General features: G+C 41.7%; 1 pseudogene; it reads left to right on the top strand.

Moving 5' to 3' along the window:
• Positions 1 to 841: 841 nt before the first annotated feature.
• On the top strand, positions 842 to 4,906 carry LOC134489981 (cytochrome c oxidase subunit 1-like; annotated as a pseudogene).
• Positions 4,907 to 18,682: the final 13,776 nt, after the last annotated feature.

Here is an 18,682-nt window from a genome sequence, read left to right as displayed (position 1 = left end):
TCCTGTAAAGTATAGCTCATCCTCCTCGTCTGCGGTCGCCAGCACCCCCGCCAGCCGGCGAGGGGGGTTAGGTGCCTTTTGGGGTACCTTTTGGGTTGGTTTAGAGGGGCGATCCACTGCCTTAGCTTTTTGACAGTCCACTGCGCGGTGGCCTGGTTTGCCACACTTGATGCACTGGCCCCGGGTGAAATGGCATTGCCTTTCCTCAGCCCAGCTGGAGTCCGATTGCATCCTCGGCCCCTTCGCGCTGGAGGGGGGCTTGTCTCCTTTTGTAGCTCGCATAAAGGTGCGCTGGGCACGCTCAGCCTTCCCGGCCAGACCGATCCAATCATGCAGGGAGTCTGGATCGTCTCTGCACAGCGCCCATCGCAACACCTCCTGATTGAGGCCATCCTTAAATTTCTCGATCAAGGTAGCCTCCGACCATTCGGGAACTTTCCCTACCAAAACTTTAAATTCAAGGGCATAATCAGCAACCAAATTTTGACCCTGAACCAGTTCATTCAGAGCATCCTTAGCCCTTTCCTTAGCCAGGGGATCCTCAAAATACCGTTTCAAAGCAGGTAGAAAGGAATCAAATGTGGTCAGCGCTGGGGCTCTTGATTCGCATAACTGGACATACCAGTCAGCTGCTCTGCCCTTCAGTTTTGTGGCAATAGCTGTAATTTTAGCCCCTTCTGAGGTAAAACAATGTCCATATTGTTGCATATAATTCATCGCATTGTTAAGGAAGAATGACAAGTTTGTGGAGTCGCCATCAAACTTCACTGAAAAGTCCTTGGCTACCCCGCCGCTCGGAGGCGCCCCAACCGGTGGACGAGCCGGGGTAACTACCACCGGAATGGAACCACGGAGAGCCGGGGAAAAGTCCCTTGGCCGGCCTCTTCCCCTCGGAGCTGGCGATGGGGTTGGTGGGACGCTGGGACCCCCTGCTGCCCCCGGACCTCCAACGACCTTTACCAGGTGACTCACTGCGGTTGAAAGGGAGCGTAGCATGTACTCCATGGATTCGATCTTGGACTCAAGGACTCTGATCCTATCCGGCGTGGTAGAGTCCTCCAGCCCCGGCCCTTCAGGTCGCTGACTTCCCGACACTTTTGTGGACTCTCTTTCGGGAGTCAGTGGGCATTGCAGTTTCCATGTGGTGCGAGACGTCCCCGGCCGGGGGTCTGCCAGGGCATCCCACAGGAACTGTTCGGCGAGCCCTTCGTCTGTCGGTTCCCTCTCCTCCGGGCTAGAGCTTGGATCTCTGGAATGGGGTGCGGGGTGGGATGGGAGGGGGCTCGAGTCCCTGCTCGGGAACGCCGTCTCCAACAGCTGTCTGGTTGCCTCCCCAAATCCCATCGACTCCTTCCCCAATTCTGCCATTGCTAACTTCTTCTCTTTCAAGAAAATTCCTTGGTAATGACTAGCGAGGTTTGTTCGTGGAATGATTCTCAGCTTTATGTAACGATTTCCCTACTCAAATAAAAAGCTCAGACTCCAAATCTAAGTTTAAGGTCTGGTTTATTTAGAATAAGGTGCAAACAGAAAGAAAGCTGAGAATGAGAAAAGTGTGCCTAAACTCAAACTAAATAGCTCCGTTTCCAACAACGATCCCCCCCCTGCATATAGAACAATCCCACGTTCCCAGGTGCTCCTAACGAGCTCTGCTGATCAACGGGCAAAAAGGCCTTGACATTTAAGAGATAACCCAAACACATTCCTTCCTGGCACAGCCCTACACATCTCCCCGTACAAGGTTTATCAGCAGCACCCTCCCAGCCAGGAACATGCATCAACACTCTGGCATGCGAACCGTTACGATGGAGTGAACATCGCAACGGTGATCATGACAGTTACAGATTTTTGACAAGTTATCCAGAGTTTAAATACCAACGATACATCATTTTTATAAAAATTCTCTTTTAAGCTATAATTCAAAGTAAATTTCAAACCTTTGTTCCACATGTTCTCCCATTGCTCCAACATAATATTGTATCCATAATTCTTAGCCCATTTAATCATACATTCTTTAACTTGTTCATCTTCTAAATTCATCTGTAACAATATTATATACATCTTCGTAATAACATATACATCATTTATTCAGAGTTCCATTTTGAATTGAGTTGTTTCATTAACAAATCTAGAATTATTTTTATCCACTCTAAAACATTCTAACAATTGTACATATGTAAACCAATGACATATAAAACCTTCCGACTCTACAGTTCCCTTGTTTTAAGCTTCGGTTCACCCTCCTCAAAATTTAACAAATCTGTATAATTTAACCAACTCGTTCCCCCCACATTTTCTCTTCTAACAAATGCTTCATGAGAAGACAACCACCATGGTACATTAGGGGACAATCTTGCTTTATATTTGTTCCAAACCCTCATTATGGCACTCCTAACAAAATGGTTTTTAAAATCTTTATTAACTTTATCATACCACTGATAGGCATGCCAACCGAATCTCAATTCATGTCCTTCAAGTTGCAATAACTTCTTATTCTTCAAAGTTATCCATTCCTTCATTCAAAGCAAACAGCAAGCCTCAAAATACAAATGTATTCCCAGGCATTTCAATGGGACTAAGATTTTGCAAGGGGGAGGGGGGTTTGGCATTTTTGCTATGTGACCACTGATTGTTAGCAGTCTTGTGGTAAGAAGATCCAATTCCTCCCTTGGAGGAAAAAAAGAGGTTTGCAAAAAAGCCCAACTTCCGATTCCGTCTGTGCCTCTAAAACAGTTCTTCCTTGAGTATTCTTCTGTGTATCAGTATGTTGGACGGTCGGTCGGAACAGGAGCTGAGAGAGAGAGAGGTTAAACAAAGGAGGGATTTTATTCTGGACAGTGATATTTATTTATTTATATTTCAAATTTTGTCACTGCCCGTCTCCCTCAAAAGAGGGATTCCTGTACTAATGAAGTAGTGTGAGCTAATATATACAAGTAAAAGTATTTACAAAACCAGTATGTTTTCTAGACTAGGAGAAGAAATATAAGAAATCAAGCCTTAACCTACTTAATTTTCCTGCCTCTAAAGTCTCTTTCCCTTACTTTCTGCTTGTAATTTATTATGGTGGCTTCTCCTGCTCCTTACCTCAACGACTGATACTGGAATGTCTGAGTTTTCTCCTGGCTGTCTTGCTGCCAAACAAAGCCTTTAACTCAAAGTGTCCCACCGTCCAGCATCTGAATTGCTACACACAGCACAGCCCATTCTCCCGGTCTTTCCGCACTCTCGCAAGCGGAGAAAAAACGGAGAAGCCCCAGCCGAGGTAGGCGTCTTCAGGTTTGCAGCCTGACATGATAACACCTCAGGGCTTGGCAGTAAAGGTGGGCTTACCTTATAAATAGATTTACAGTCTACCACTTATATCAGCCATACTACCTGTGTTTATTACCACAAAGATATTGGCACCCTATATCTTCTATTTGGTGCATAATCAGGATTAATTGGAGCCAGCCTCAGCGTTCTCATACGAATAGAACTTAAACAACCCAGCTCTTTATTTGGCAGCGACCAAATTTTCAACGTACTAGTAACAGCCCATGCGTTCATTATAATCTTTTTTATAGTAATACCTGTTATGATCAGCGGCTTCAGAAATTGACTAATCCCACTAATAATCGGAGCCCCAGATGTAGCATTCCCACGTATAAATAGCATGAGCTTCTGATTGCTACCACTAGTATTACTTCTTCTTCTGTCTTCTTCATATGTCGAAGCAGGCGCAGGCACGGGTTGAACAGTATACCCACCACTTTCTGGCAATATAGTTCACTCAGGGCCATCAGTAGACCTGGCAATCTTCTCTCTTCACCTGGCCGGAGCCTCATCAATCCTCGGGGCAATTAATATTATTACCACATGTATTAACATGAAGCCAGCCTCAATACCAATATTTAATAACCCACTATTTGTCTGATCAGTCATAATTACAGCAATTATGCTACTACTTGCCCTATCAGTACTAGCAGCCGCAATTACCATACTACTAACAGACCAAAATCTAAACACTTTGTTTTTTGATCCGTGCGGAGGGGGGGACCCAATTCTATTCCAACACCTTTTCTGATTTTTCGGCCACCCAGAAGTGTACATTCTAATTCTACCAGGATTTGGCATTATCTCCAGCATCATTACATTCTACACTGGAAATAAAAACATTTGGATATGCAAGCATGATCTGAGCAATAATATTAATTGCCATCCTTGGGTTCATAGTCTGAGCCCACCACATATTCACAGTAGGACTAGACATTGACAGCCGAGCCTATTTTACAGCGGCCACAATGATTATTGCTGTTCCAACCGGAATCAAAGTTTTCAGGTGATTAGCAACACTAACCAGGGGCCAAATTAAATGACAAACCCCAATCTACTGGGCCCTAGGCTTCATCTTCCTATTCACTGTAGGTGGGATAACAGGCATTATCCTCGCAAACTCTTCACTAGACATTGTCCTACACGACACGTGCTGTGTAGTAGCCCACTTCCACTACGTTCTATCAATAGGGGTGATCTTTGCCATCATGGGGGGACTAACACACTGATTCCCCCTGTTTACTGGATGTTCACTAAACCAAACTCTAACAAAAGCCCAATTCTGAGTAATAATCACAGGGGTAAGCATAACATTCTTTCCACAACACTTTCTAGGTTTATCTGGTATACCCTGTCGATATTCAGACTTCCCAGATGCTTTCACGCTATGAAACACTGTATCATCGCTTGGCTCAACCATCTCATTAATTGCAGTATTCATATCACTGTATACAGTATTGTATGAGAAGCGATGACATGCAAACGAAGCCCGCTCATTCCATTGGGCTTTTCCAGGCTTCTCCTCCTTGTCCCAGGGCTGGAATCTCTAGACTTGGCAGGTTGGGTCATTCTCCCACTCCACTCCAGTTAACTTGTCCTCTCCAGCAGCATCTGAAATACAAACCACCACCACCCCTTTCTCTGTTCCCCTTTCTCTTTTTACATTCTGTATCTAAGGCGTGTATGTGCCACTTTACAGGTGCATTCTAGCATTTCCCCCCCCCCCCTTTTCTGCCTACATGTTCTTGGTCTTGGGCTGAATCATCTGCCTTCCCTAAAAAAAATCCATGAACTTGGCATGGACACAACTACTTTCCTCTAGCCGGGCATTTCACCCTGCCGCATTGTACAGTACACATATCTCCTGGTCGGTGGGATGCTGGTGAGAGTATAATGGCTTACAAGGTAGATTCTAGAGATCTTAATGTGCATAGAATTGACAGCCATTATGGGCAGTCATGCTAAATATAAAGGACCCATCTGTTAATGACCATGAATTAATGAATGAAATGAAAGAAAAAAATGGGTACATTGTGTGTTAATGAAACTACAAGAGAGGAGAAGAATGAAATCTGAAAGAGGCTAGCCTAATCTTGTGGAGTAAATATATGCAGGAAGTGAATGTGTAGATTTAATTATGAGTTAAAGAGCTAAAATATGACATAATAATTGGTTATCAGATTGTGGATGTGTATGAAAATGGGAATTCATAAATTGATTATAGTTGCATGTTATGCTCTAGTGAATGGTGATGAGGGACTAGGAATATTTTATCCAATATTCTGAATGAATGTGATCCAACAGAAAAAAAAATGCTAGATGACATCAATGGATGGGTGCAAGCAAGGCTAGAAACAAGAAAATGTTATTGTACAATTCAATACCTTTTGATTGTTTGGAGATAAAATGTATTGAAGTTGCAGCTACAAAGCCAGGGGCATCTGCAGGGGGCAATGAAAAAGGCCAAGATGGTGGCCATCACCTTGTGATCAAAGCCCTGCCCTTTTTATATGTGCATAATTGGGGCCCTCAATTATGCTGTTTTTGACATACACACCCCAGACACCCCTGAATAATGCCCCTTATGGCAACTTCAAACTCCTTCTCATTTGTCCCCCTCCTTCCCTCCCTCCTTTTCCCTTTACGACAATCAGCTGCTGAATGTTGGCTCCCGCACTGAATTGCAAACACTACAGCAACCTCCCTCTTTAATCACCAAATCCAATGCCAACCTCACCCCCTCACTCCACACACACCTTCTAGCCTAGTGTAGCCTGAGAACAGCACAGTCTCAGGGTCTTTTTAGGAAGGATAACAAGAAGTGAGCTAAGATCAAGAAGCGAGCTAAGTTGATTCCTCCTGCTGCCTTCGCACCATCAACAAATAGTTGCTGGGTCCTATGAAGGCCATCTTATTCTCAAATCTTAGCTTCCCTGATCTTTGCTCCTCCTTCCCCAATGGAAAATCAAACCAACAAGAGCTGTTCTACTAGTCATTAACATTTCTTGTAAGACTCAGCACCCCTTTTATAAAACTAAGTGATCCCCCAACTGTATTTACATCCCCAAAATCCATGCTCTGATGCACTGATACACGCCAACCAGCGCCCCTCATCTCTTCCAGCAGAAATGACAAAAGCAGAAGAGAAGATGGGGTGAGGGAAAAGGAAGGGATAATTATGCTGGGGGAGAAATGAGGAACAAACTTGGATGGGGGTGAGAAGGGGAATGGGAATGGGAAAACAAAATGAGTGTGTTTGCCCTCCGTGTTGACGGGGTATGTGCGGTGAAACAGGAGCGGAGGGGAAGCTACTGCCACCCCTTCTGCCTTGTTGAGAGTAAGAACTCTGAAAAAATGAATTGTGGTCCACGCTAGAGAAGATTCCCCCCCAGGAACTTGAGGTGCACTTTTTAAAAATCTTCCCTCTTTGGCGTCTCCCTTCAGGAGCAGCATCCAACAGCTTGCTTTGCTGTCAGTTTTTGTTTCAAAGTCTTTACAACCACAGATCTTAGAAGTTTTTTTTAATACAAAACACTACCACAGCTTCTGCTCTGAACTATTTTTTGTTTTTGTTTTGTTTTTTACTAACAGTTAAACTTATTTTATTTATGAAATTCAAATGGGGAAAACTGCTTTGGAAAGTAAGAGAGAAAAGTTGAAACAGGATTTAGCTAAAATCTGAAGGACTATTTGTCTAGTCTGGCAGCAAGAAGATTTAGAAGGGGATCTGATTACCATCAGCAATTTATTTATAGAGGAAATGCTGATAAATCCCTGTTTTCCTTCCTGTGCAATGTATCCACCCAATTACTTTGAAATGCTAGATTCCCAGCATCCATTACAAAAAGAAAAAATAAAATAAAAAAATCTTTTTAACCAGTGCCTCACCGTGCTGGGAGGGAGATTCAAAAGATCTGATCTGTGATCTTTGATATCACTAAGAAACCAGTCTGCTTAATCAGAAAAGAGAAGCTGATTGATTTAGAAATGAGCCTCACTGAAGTTACTGGGGCTTACTCTGAATAGGTAGGGTATTGCCAAATGTGTGTTCATAAGCAAAACTGTAGTCAAAGTATGTTTTTTTCTTTTATACAACTGCATTCACACAACATACCTGGTTACTAAATTAATCCACATCTTGGTCTGCACAATATATTAGGCATCTTATTGCACACTCTATTCCTCCAGAATAGCTGATTTTCAAAAGTTTCTGGAAAGCCCAAACTATTTCTAAGGAGCAGCTGTTCCACCATGTAAGTGCTGCCACTCTTGCTGTCAAAACACAGAGTCCATCAATCTGCACAGAATGAGCTGTAACCATCACAGATTTTACCATTGTTTAGGTTAATCCCATGTAAAAATTGTGAGAATTCCTGGGATCCATGGCCTTTTACGTTCATTTATGACATGAATTATATGTGAGAGAACTCTAGCTGTCATGGAATAATTAAAGTAAGAATGAAGAAGACACAGTTCTTGAGTATGTTCTGTTGGATAAAGGGTTTCAGAAAATGAGAAAGGTTTTGGAAAGCTACTCTTAAGCAGCATATTATGTGTTGAATGCACTGAGTCTCTATAACCTAAAATGGACTTGTGCTAAATTCTCTGCCTTCCTACATGCATGAAGCTATTTCCAGCTCAAATGGCAAACAATGATGTAGACACTAACAGGTGTAACTTCTGCCCTTAGCAGCATTTTTCTCAACTAGATCACTGTAGGTCAGATGCAAAGAAACTTAACAGGAGAAGAAGCTCTCAACTGATCTGTGAGAGCTCTTCTAATTGTAGATTTACCTGTTTTGGCAGAAGCCAGAATACTGTGCATAGTTCTCTCAGTGCTGGTACTCTTTCTACGAAGTGTACATTACTACATTATGCAGCATAACCATCAAATATCCTTACAACAAAAGGCATGTCAACCCTTTCATTTGAAAAAACTATAGTTTAATCTGAGAGCATAATAGCATGCCCATCATGCTTCAAAAAATCCCAGGAAATTGAAATATGTAAATTCTCAAATCCTGTTCAACATAAACTGAAGATTTTGTTCAATCTTGTACTCCCTGATGGATTTACAGCTCATAATTCTTACACCCTGTTTGCATTAATCCTTCAGGTCAATCTTGGGCTGAAGGAATATCATGTCCAGGCAGAAATTCAAGAGCAGCAGCTTCCCCAGTCAACTGATAGAGATGCTCCTGATAAAATTTTGCCTAACATATATGCACTTCCCCCATAGTACTTCCCCCAGATTCCACCTACTATGTAATTGTGCAGGCAGGAATCTATCGATTTCACAGTCTGCCCATAATCACTTGCCACACATATAGCTGATGAATTTCTGACCAGCACATGCTGGCAGAATACATGTCATTCTCAAATTGAACTTCTAACAGAGGAATCTCTGCCTAAGTTTACTTAACAAAAGAGGTGATATATGTGGCACTAGTTTTCTTGCATGAGTGAGTGGATTAAACTATAGGATATGATGAATTAATCTATGTAAGTCTGAAGAAAGGGAGAAAATTAACAGAAGAAATTGCAGGTGTCCTGTTTCATGTGAACTACTTTTGGGACCCCCTGTTTGCTCAGGCAGAGATGTGCTTCCAGTTTCAACCAGGTCCCAGCTTTCTACTTTTTCACTAACTGCCAAGCACTGTCGCTTCAATCCAACAGGCTTGAAGGCAATGCAAGGGGATGGAGCAGTGCTACTTGCAATGAGACATCCAGAGAGACTTGTTTTGATTAAACATGTCCAGAATCACATGGTGGGAAACATACTCGATCTCTCTCAAGAGATAAATCTTTTTTTAGTTGCCTGTCAGTATTTTATGTGCAAAGATGTGAAATCCCACAACAGTGTATGGAATGATGTGTTTTATTCCATTAGCTAAAGTTATTGAGCAGGCAATTATTCCTGCTTTCCCCATTGTGCGGTGGATTTCCCTGTGGCTCTGCAGGGCTCTGTACCTTTAAGAGCATTCTGAGTCCTAAATAGGACGTGATCAAAGAAGTCCACTACATATTTCCCCATTAATGCTATTTTGAACAGCACATAGAGCAGCCTTCAGCACATCTTCCAATATGGGGTGAGTTTTGTTATTTAGTGAAAACGACTAGTATTATGAAAGGGAAAAAGGAGTTAAGAGGGGAGGGCTGGCTAAAACCTTATGTCGGTGGCAAAAAAAGAAAACTTTGCTTGTTCCGTATTTCCTCTTAAGGAATAAGGTGTGAACTTTGAGAATTCCTGACACTGTTCTAAATATGGCAGTTGTAGAACCTATGCTATAATTTAGTCATATTTGTTTAACTCTTAGCCAAACATAGTTCATATAAACACTTATTTTGAACAGCGGGACATGCAAAATAACTATTCAAAAAGAACAGTCATTACATCTGTATACAGTTTATTTGTATCCACTGAACGTGGAAGGCAAACATATTAATGACCAGACTGGAAACAATGACTCATTAATTAGCAACTTTGCTTTCCAAACATTCCACCCAAAACTATTTTTACTGAGAGTTAATGTTAATTGAAATCCAGGAGCTTGTGAAGCTGTAAGAGGGAATCTCAGTCCTTTACTTTAGAATTACAATTAGTTAAAGACTACAACTTTGAGCTGTTTTGCATTGTGTTTATTTTCAGCTGAAAAGTTTTCACTGAGAAATAACTTGACTGAAATACAGAAATCTAAATTAATATGCCCTAAAATTTGTCATCTGAGTTCCTGATTTTGATCTCATCGGAATGCTTCAGAATTTTTTTAATGGTGTTTCAAACTTGCTATATTGTTGCAGATGACCTAATATATTGTTGTTATTGTATTTCCTGCTACAAATTTTTCCTTCCCTCTGCAGCTTCTCAGTTCTGGTTTGAAAAGGCCACATAGAAGTTTCCTCATGAGTTCTTAATTTTTTCTGCATTTAATCCAAGCACAGGACATCAGGGAGGGAGCAAACTACCAAAGAGTTTACACAATAAAGGACACTCACACATTCCTCAGATCCTAGTACAGTAAAGAAAGTGCAAGAATCCACATTTCAGTGGCTAGAATTTCTTATACTCTTATACAACAAGCTTTTTTAACAAATCAGACATTGATGGGAGTACAGTATATCAAGAGTAATTGTGGACCCTTTTCCTTAATCAGGTTGACATATCTCAAATTAAGAAATAATAGTATTAACCAGCTACTGGAGTACTGACTATGCCCATAGTATTTGATGCAGCTGAGGACTTCATAGCCACCATAATACCCAGGTTATTGGCAGGACATCTCTGGAAGCTGTTTTTTAACCAAGCAGGAGGTCAGTTATCTGAATGTGGTGATTTAGAGGACTGGCATCTAGTCTCTTCCCATGATCAGATAGTTTCGAGTAGAGTTGACTTGTAGTGCCATACCCTGCAAAGGTGGGGACCCATTAAAGACCAGTCCCCAGAAATGAATCTAATTTACTAGATTTTTCTCTTGCTGTTACATCTATCAGAGCTATTCATCTTTCTCCTCCATCTTGATTAAATCAATCATTCCTCCTCCTAAACTAAAATTAGGAAAACCCAAGGATTATACAACAGTTTACAACATAGTTAGTTTTGTTTTGTTGCAATGGCACCAGAGAGGCTAGCCACAGTTTGAGGCTAGGGTTTGTTTTGTCACTCTGTTGTTGAAGGGGTCTGGAGGTTGAGTTTGTTGGGGGAATATTAGAAGGTCTCTGTTGTGGCAGGAATTCTTGACTGGTTGGGAAGGCATTTGTGGAGGATGCTGAAGGTGACCACATCTAGGGCTAGAAGGTCACTGCAGCTCAACCACTGACCAAGAAGGACCTGGGGGCTGGACAAGGTAGTACAATGGAGCAGGCAGGCTGAGGAGTCAATGGCAGAGGGGCAGCAGCACCCATCTGTTGTTTAGAGGCATAGAAGAGGTTTTGTGCAGGGTTAGTGTCAGGGGAAGATGAGGAGCAAATCCGTCTAAACATGAGTAAGAGTCTTTATTATTAAGAACTACCCCATGGCAATAAGAACAGCCAAAGGTGTTTTCTTTTCCCCCCCTGCTCTTATTGTATTTGCAGATTACCATCCAGTGGCTCTGTTGGGGAGAGGGTGGCCAGATGAATACCTACAGGGCCACTGGGAGGAATACATTAGACATCTATTGATGAAGTCGCTTGGATCTGCTCTGAGCTGGATACCGGCTGTGCAAGCCCAGTAGAGTTGACCAATGCACAGTTCTGCCTGATAGGTTAGTTTGTTTATTAAATGGCCATAGACTGCAGGAGAAGAAAAGAAAGTAGGAGTTACGATAATTAAAAGAAGTAAACAATATAAAAGCTGAAGCATTTAGAGTACAACAAAAGTCAAGCTCAGCAAAGAGCTAAGTGTATTACACAGATGTCCTGGATAGGGGGAGGCTGGAACAAGGCAGTCAACAGTTGTAGAAGAAAGAGGTGAAGAGGAAAAGCCCTGGGCTTAGCTGCTTGTAGAGCAAAACCACTGGTTTCTAATAGCCATAGTTATAACTTAGAATGTTGTGATCTTCTTAGATGTTGCAGTGATGTTGCAGCAGCTGATCTATAACTGCTGATTATGATTCCAGATGGGGAGCCTTGCTATACATGGATCCATGAAGTCACAATGCCAGGAGTGATACAAGGAGCAGTCTAGCAAAATGTATACCATAGACTCGGCCTTAGTGCCTGAACACATGCAGAGGGTCAAATGGAGCCAATGTGAATGTCCTTCTACACAGGGCATAAGGGATAGGATAGAAATATCTAGGTATGTAAAAAGGAGCACATGCAAACTCATGTTAGTGGATATGTGCCACCTAATGGGAGCCAGGAAGTGTACCTCCTCTGTTGTGGTACGTGCTCTATGGAACACTATACCCCTGAGGCTCAGATGACCTGAGTTTGCCAGCCTTTCATAATGCATTAAAGACCTGACTCCTCCTGCAAGCATTGGACCCAGGTCAGCCTCTTTTGTTGTGATACCTGGTGTTTTGTGTGCATGTTTGTTTGTTTTTAATAGTTTCAAAACCATTAATTGTTCAGTACTGTTTATTGTACTGATTGTTAGCTGCCCAGAGTCATATATAGATTGGTGGGCCGTATAAGTCAAAGAAATAAAATCATTTATAACAGATAGGGAGGAAAATATGTTAAATAATAGTCATAATGAATCTGAATTTAGGTGGTTGTATTTTAAGCATATGGCCTGGATTTTATTATATTAATGTCACCCTAATTCCTATCTCCAATCTCTAAATGGAATTTACTGTTTTCCCAATAAGGATTATTCTGCTTCTTTGAATTTCTCTGGTCATTAGAATCAAACATAACCTGTTTGTTCAGATATGTATTTGATGACATTTTCAGTCTTGACTGAACATAGCTTCCAGTTGTTTTACATGGAATCATAAACATGTTGTATAATGTGTTTCTTTTAAAAAATATTAAAGCATAAACAGCTTGACTCTCAAACATGTTGTTCTCCTTTAGGTGGACTTTTATAATATTCCTGGTTGCAGTTTTCAGCTTGTTTGTTGTGACTACTGTTATCTGCCTAACCTGGTCACAGTGCTGTATGTATTGTAAAATACTGCAGCAAAAGCCACCAGGGTGTAAGTATTTTCTATTGTTTTTTTCTTCCTTTATCCTACTCAAAGGACCAGTGTTGCTGTCAAATGAAACAAAACAAATAAAACAAACCAAGTTTCTAATGATCCAGCACCTCATTACAAAATTAATTGGGGAAATAACGGTTTGCTTATTTGTGTAGCTGAGTAAATTCCTTTCACGTTGCATTTAAAACTGTAGCCTAGTGCAGACATAGTTTAAACATTAGCCATGGTTGTGGGGAGGATTCTCTGACTCTGATCTTAGAAGAGGAAAAGGAACAAGCCAATGGAACTGGAAGCTTTTTAGGAGGGAAGTACAGGACAGACTTAGTTGATAAAAGCGGGGGGAAAGGAAGAAAATGGTGGCCTGCTGGGAATGAATTTAAGAGTTCACTATCAAAAAAAAAAAGAATGTTTTTTGTTGATTGCTCTCTCAAAGTATAGTTTAGATCCATACATAATGAATGTTATGAGAAAGTAATGTCTTACAAATGGTTTCCCTATAATGGGAGGACCTTAATTAATTGATTGATGATGTACCATCAAGTCACTGTTGACTCTAGCTACCACATAGATAGATTTTCTCCATGATTATATGTTCCTAAGTTGGTCCATCAGATCTTCCATCCACCTTGCTGCTGGTCATCCTCTTCTTCTCTTTCCTTACAGTTTTCCCAGCATTAGAACCTTCTCCAAAAGCTAGGTCTTCACATAATGTGTCCAAAGTAGGATCATTTGAGCCTGAAAAAAGAAAGATCAAACATTTGTTGTTTTCTGTAGAATATATATTTCTGGGGGAAAGTATAACTGGGGCTTTATTGTTCAGACTTGAAAAATGTTACATGGGAAAATAGATATTCACGTTTCCTACGTTGAAAAAAAATATAGAACAAAATTATAGTTTGCTCAGAACTATCATGGTCTATTCTTAAACTGGAATATGGTTTTTCACAATGAAGCCTTAGATGTTTGACCAGTGACATGATAATTAAAAGGCTATTGTAGGAAAAATTATCCCCAGAGTTATTTAGTAACAGGGTTCAGACACACTCTTCCATTAAAGTATTATTTATTTATTTATTTTTATAAGGAGTGAAGTCAAACAAGCCCTAAAAGCAATCCAGATGAACCTTCTTAAACCCGTACCTCACTTCAAAATAAACCAGAGCATTTACATATCTCCACAATACATACCAAGCATTTTTCATAAAGAAATCAAACAGCCCAGCTGTCCCCCTTAAAAACTCCAACTTCTCAGCAGAAAACCTCCAATAGATAATGACCCCTTCCTTCCCATAACATTCCATTAGAAAGTCAAATTCACTTATGGTTTGCAATTCAATCTGTCCCTTTAATTTCTTCAACTCAACAATCCGATTGTCATCTGTCATTTCAACAGAAGCCTCAATCTCACTGTCAGTAGAAACATTTCTATCATTGTTAAGCTCTTCAGTTTCTTCTACATCCCCAGCCAGATGACACATTTTAGAGCTGATGTTTTCTACAGTGTCCTGAATATCTTGCATAATAACTTGACAAGAATCAAAAAGAATCTGTTTAAGGTCTCGATGGAAATCTGAGAAAGTCTGCTTGAAATCTTCCATGTCTCATGCAGTAGATTATGGCGCCCCCTAGGTACTTAACCAGCAAAAGTAGGAGATAATGTACTGTACTGGATAATTTTTGTCCAGTCTCCCACCTTCCCTTTTTTGGAAAGGTGGTTGAGAAAGTGGTGGCATTACAACTCCAGAGGGTTCTGGAGGAAACGGATTACCTAGACCCCTTTCAGTAAGGTTTCAGGCCTGGATATGGGACAGAAACAGCATTGGTCGCACTTATGGATGATCTGTGGAGGGAGCGGGATGGGGATAGTGCATCCATCCTTGCTCTTCTTGACCTCTCAGCGGCTTTCGATATCGACCATGTTATCCTTTTGGGTCGGCTAAGGGAGTTGGGGGTGGGCAGTGTAGTTCTGCGCTGGTTCACCTCCTTCCTCCAGGGCCGGTCCCAATCGGTGGTGATAGGGAGTGAGAGATCCGACCCTCGACCCCTCCTTTGTGGGGTGCCACAGGGTTCGGTTCTCTCTCCTCTCCTATTCAACATCTATGTAAAACCGCTGGGCGAGATCATCTGTCACCACAGGATGAGGTATCATCAATATGCTGATGATACTCAATTGTATATCTCCATCCCGGGTGAGGTAAGTGATGCTGTGACTGCCCTCTCTTGGTGCCTGGGGGCTGTAGGGGTCTGGATGGGGAACAACAGGCTTCAGCTGAACCCTGGTAAGATGGAGTGGCTGTGGGTTGATGGGTCCTCTGTATCCAGGACATTATCATCTTTAGTTCTGGATGGGGTTGCACTGCCCCAGATAGGCCTGGTGCGTAACCTGGGGGTTCTCATGGACTCACAGCTCCTGCTCAAAGAGCAGGTGGCAGCGTGGCCAGAAGGGCCTTTGCACAGCTTCGTGTTGTGCACCAATTATGCCCTTTCCTGGATCAGGAGGCCCTTCAGACAGTCACTCATGCCCTTGTTATATCCTATATAGACTACTGCAATGTGCTGTACATGGGGCTACCCTTGAAGAGTATCCAGAAGCTTCAGCTGGTCCAGAATGTGGCCACGCGGGCTATTTTTAGCACCCCTAGAAGGGCGCACATAACACCTTTGCTACGTGAGCTGCATTGGATACCAATTTGCTTCCGGGTCCAATTCAAGGTGTTGGTTATCACCTTTAAAGCCCTACATGGCATGGGACCAGGTTACCTGAGGGATCGCCTCTTCCTCGCATCATCAGCCCGTCCCACCCAATCATGCAGAGAGGGCATGCTATGGATGTGGTCAATAAGAGTATTCCATCTGGCGGGGTCCAGGAGGCGGGCCTTCTCTGCAATAGCACCCGCCCTTTGGAACATCTTGCCCCTGAAGGTGAGACTAGCCCCATTGCTCCTAGCCTTCCAGAGGAAGTTGAAGACCTGGCTCTGCCACCAGGCTTGGGGCAGGGAGGAGAATCGCCATACTTGGGGTTGGCTAGTGCCTTGAAGTGCCCCTCCTACATAATGACTGAAGGAGATCACAGACATCTGGATTTTATCAGATGGGGTAGTTGAGAAATTGTTTTAGAGGGATTTTATTGGAATTTTATTATATATTTATTGTTTTATATTGTAAACTGCCCAGAGTCCCTCTGGTCAGAGGGGATGGGCGATGACAAATTTGATAAATTAAATAAATAAATAATAGAATAATTCTGGAACGTGTTTACACAAGTGAAAGTATGGTAACAGGCAGTTCCCCAGGGAAAGTAGTAGCAGAAAGCTGAAGTTTCAAAACAGCAGATTCAACACGCAGGAAAATATTAAAATCTTCAAATTAAGTGCAGAAGTAATAGCAGGGAGACAATTATTTACTTTCAATCCTCCTCAGTATTTGGATGGGAAACAAGCCAAAACTTAAAAAGATTTTTTAAAAATTAATCTCAAAAATAACTATAAGCACCAAAAGAGATTGCTTCTCTTTGCTGTAGAAAGCCTCTCTTAGGGTACATAAACTTTAAAAAATATAAATTGGGTGATTTAGAAATGGGGTGACTGGTCTTAATGTCCCTTTAAGGCTACAACGCAGCTTGGAAATGGTGAAGTCCCAGCCTCCCAGTGTCTCTTACCAGATTAGCACATACCCTGTTTGCAATCCTCTGGCTGCAAGACTTCATTCTGGAGGACAGATGGGATGATTCTGAGTATTTTCTTTGTCCGGGAAAACACTCCAGGGCATCAGGAAAAACCTGTCTGAGCCCCAAAAAACTGCTGCATTGTCAGTTCTGCCCGCAGAGCCCATGGACACAGCTATTCAGTCCACCATATCCCCACCGGAAGTCATTAAAGCATAAATTATGTATTGATGGTATCAGAGGCAGCTGAAGCAAAAGCCTAGAAGGGACGGGGATGTAAGTGCTCTATATGGACATGCTAATTACACTATACATCTGATTAATACAGCTTAATCATTGATTGGATCTCATGTGTTTAGTGTGGTCAGTGAAGGTGGAACTATCAGCTAATAGAATGGTATTATGAAGACAATGGTTATTGAGTTAGATAAAGGTTGTGTTCTTTGAATAAGAGTTAATGTTGGCATGGGACTTTGCTAGCTTTTATCTCTGAGCTGCCTTGCTTTCCAGCACTGTTTCTATCTCCTAACATTTTTTTTTATGCCTAAATATTTCTATAGTTTATTTTCCTTGGGAAAGTACTGTAGATTCAAGGCAGGGAGCAATTGTCTTGACCTTGCTAATGCTGTATTTTCTACTACACTATCATTCCATGCTAGGAATACCTTTCTCCTGATATTTTAAAACAGCCTTGGTTTTTGAAATTTACTTGTCAACCCCTTTTTTTAATGGCATCCAAACAGAGAATCAAAACCTTTTAGTTAAATGGCTTTATGGCTAAACAAAATTATAAACCAATCTGCAAAGTTTATTGATTCCACTATTTAATAAGGTGGGGTCTTCTCACTGGACCCAGTCCAATCAGTTGCATAATCTCATTTGATGCCAGGTTGGTTTTCTCTATTGTTACTTGGCTCTGAAGGTTGTGATTTAATATAATTTAAACATCCTTTATTTAGAAGGATCATAATTTTCATTTGCTTATCCTCTCTTCAAATATTTGGTTAAAGTATTTGGGAAGGTAGCAGTAATGAGTTGGATCTAAACAGATTTTTTACTGACAACCACAATCACTACATATGGATCCTAGGAGCCATTAACTAGGAGTTAATTTTTGGGGTAATAACCGAAATGGAAGTTGCACAGTAATGGAAAATCATCTCTCATTAAGCAAGGCTGGCTGAGGAATTCTGGGAGTTGCAGACCACACATCTTCAAGCTGCCAAGGTTGAGAAACACTGCTTTAGGCTATCCACATCAACATTTCATACCATCAACAGGAAGAGGTTGGGTTGTAGGGAGCTGAATGTCTGTTCCACTTGGCTGCTTAGAAGTTCATGATGCCAATATAAGACAAGGCTCCAGAAATGGATGTATTGCAGTAATCTAGAGCATTGTTAAAAGAGCACTTGACTGAAATTGGGATCCACATTTCATTGTAAGAAAATATGTGGGGGGAAATTCAGGCCACTGACAAGCAAGAACTCCTTTGGAAAGGAGGTGCTTCTAGCATTTCTGTATAAATTGGGAAGGAAAACGCTGATGTATTTCCCATGACTCTCCATGCTATTTTACATGTGTATTAAATTTGGTGTACTTGCATGTTAAACAAATATATGTATTAGTAGAAAAGAAAACAGATGTTAAATTATTCCTTCCTGCATGGATTGCATCCTGGGTCCTCCTTTTCTTTATATCTGTTATGGCCACAGCTTCAGCTCCTGTCGTGGGGCAGGAGCCATACCCTCAGCATCCCAGGACAATACAGCCACATGGAAGTGCAATCCCATGGCAAGATCCTCCATTGTATTCTGGTGCAGAACCATCTGGAGAACCACCACCCTACCACGAAATAGTGGCAGGTGAAGGAAACTACACCATACCAGCAAGTATGACAGCAGATGACTGTTCCTTCAGCATTCCTTCAGTAAGTCTTCAGATCCCAGAACAGCTTGGTGGTAAGTGCAAGGATTATTTGCGTTTTGCGTAGTCATTAGGTTTTTGGCTTAGTATGTGCTTATAACTAAGTGCCAGTAAACAGCTTTAAACAGTTTGCCTATGAACTGCCCATCGGTGT

This window comes from Candoia aspera, chromosome 2, assembly GCF_035149785.1.
Source record: "Candoia aspera isolate rCanAsp1 chromosome 2, rCanAsp1.hap2, whole genome shotgun sequence".
NCBI lineage: Eukaryota > Metazoa > Chordata > Lepidosauria > Squamata > Boidae > Candoia > Candoia aspera.
Note: the sequence above shows the minus strand (reverse complement) of the source record. Positions and strands in the feature narration are given on the sequence as shown.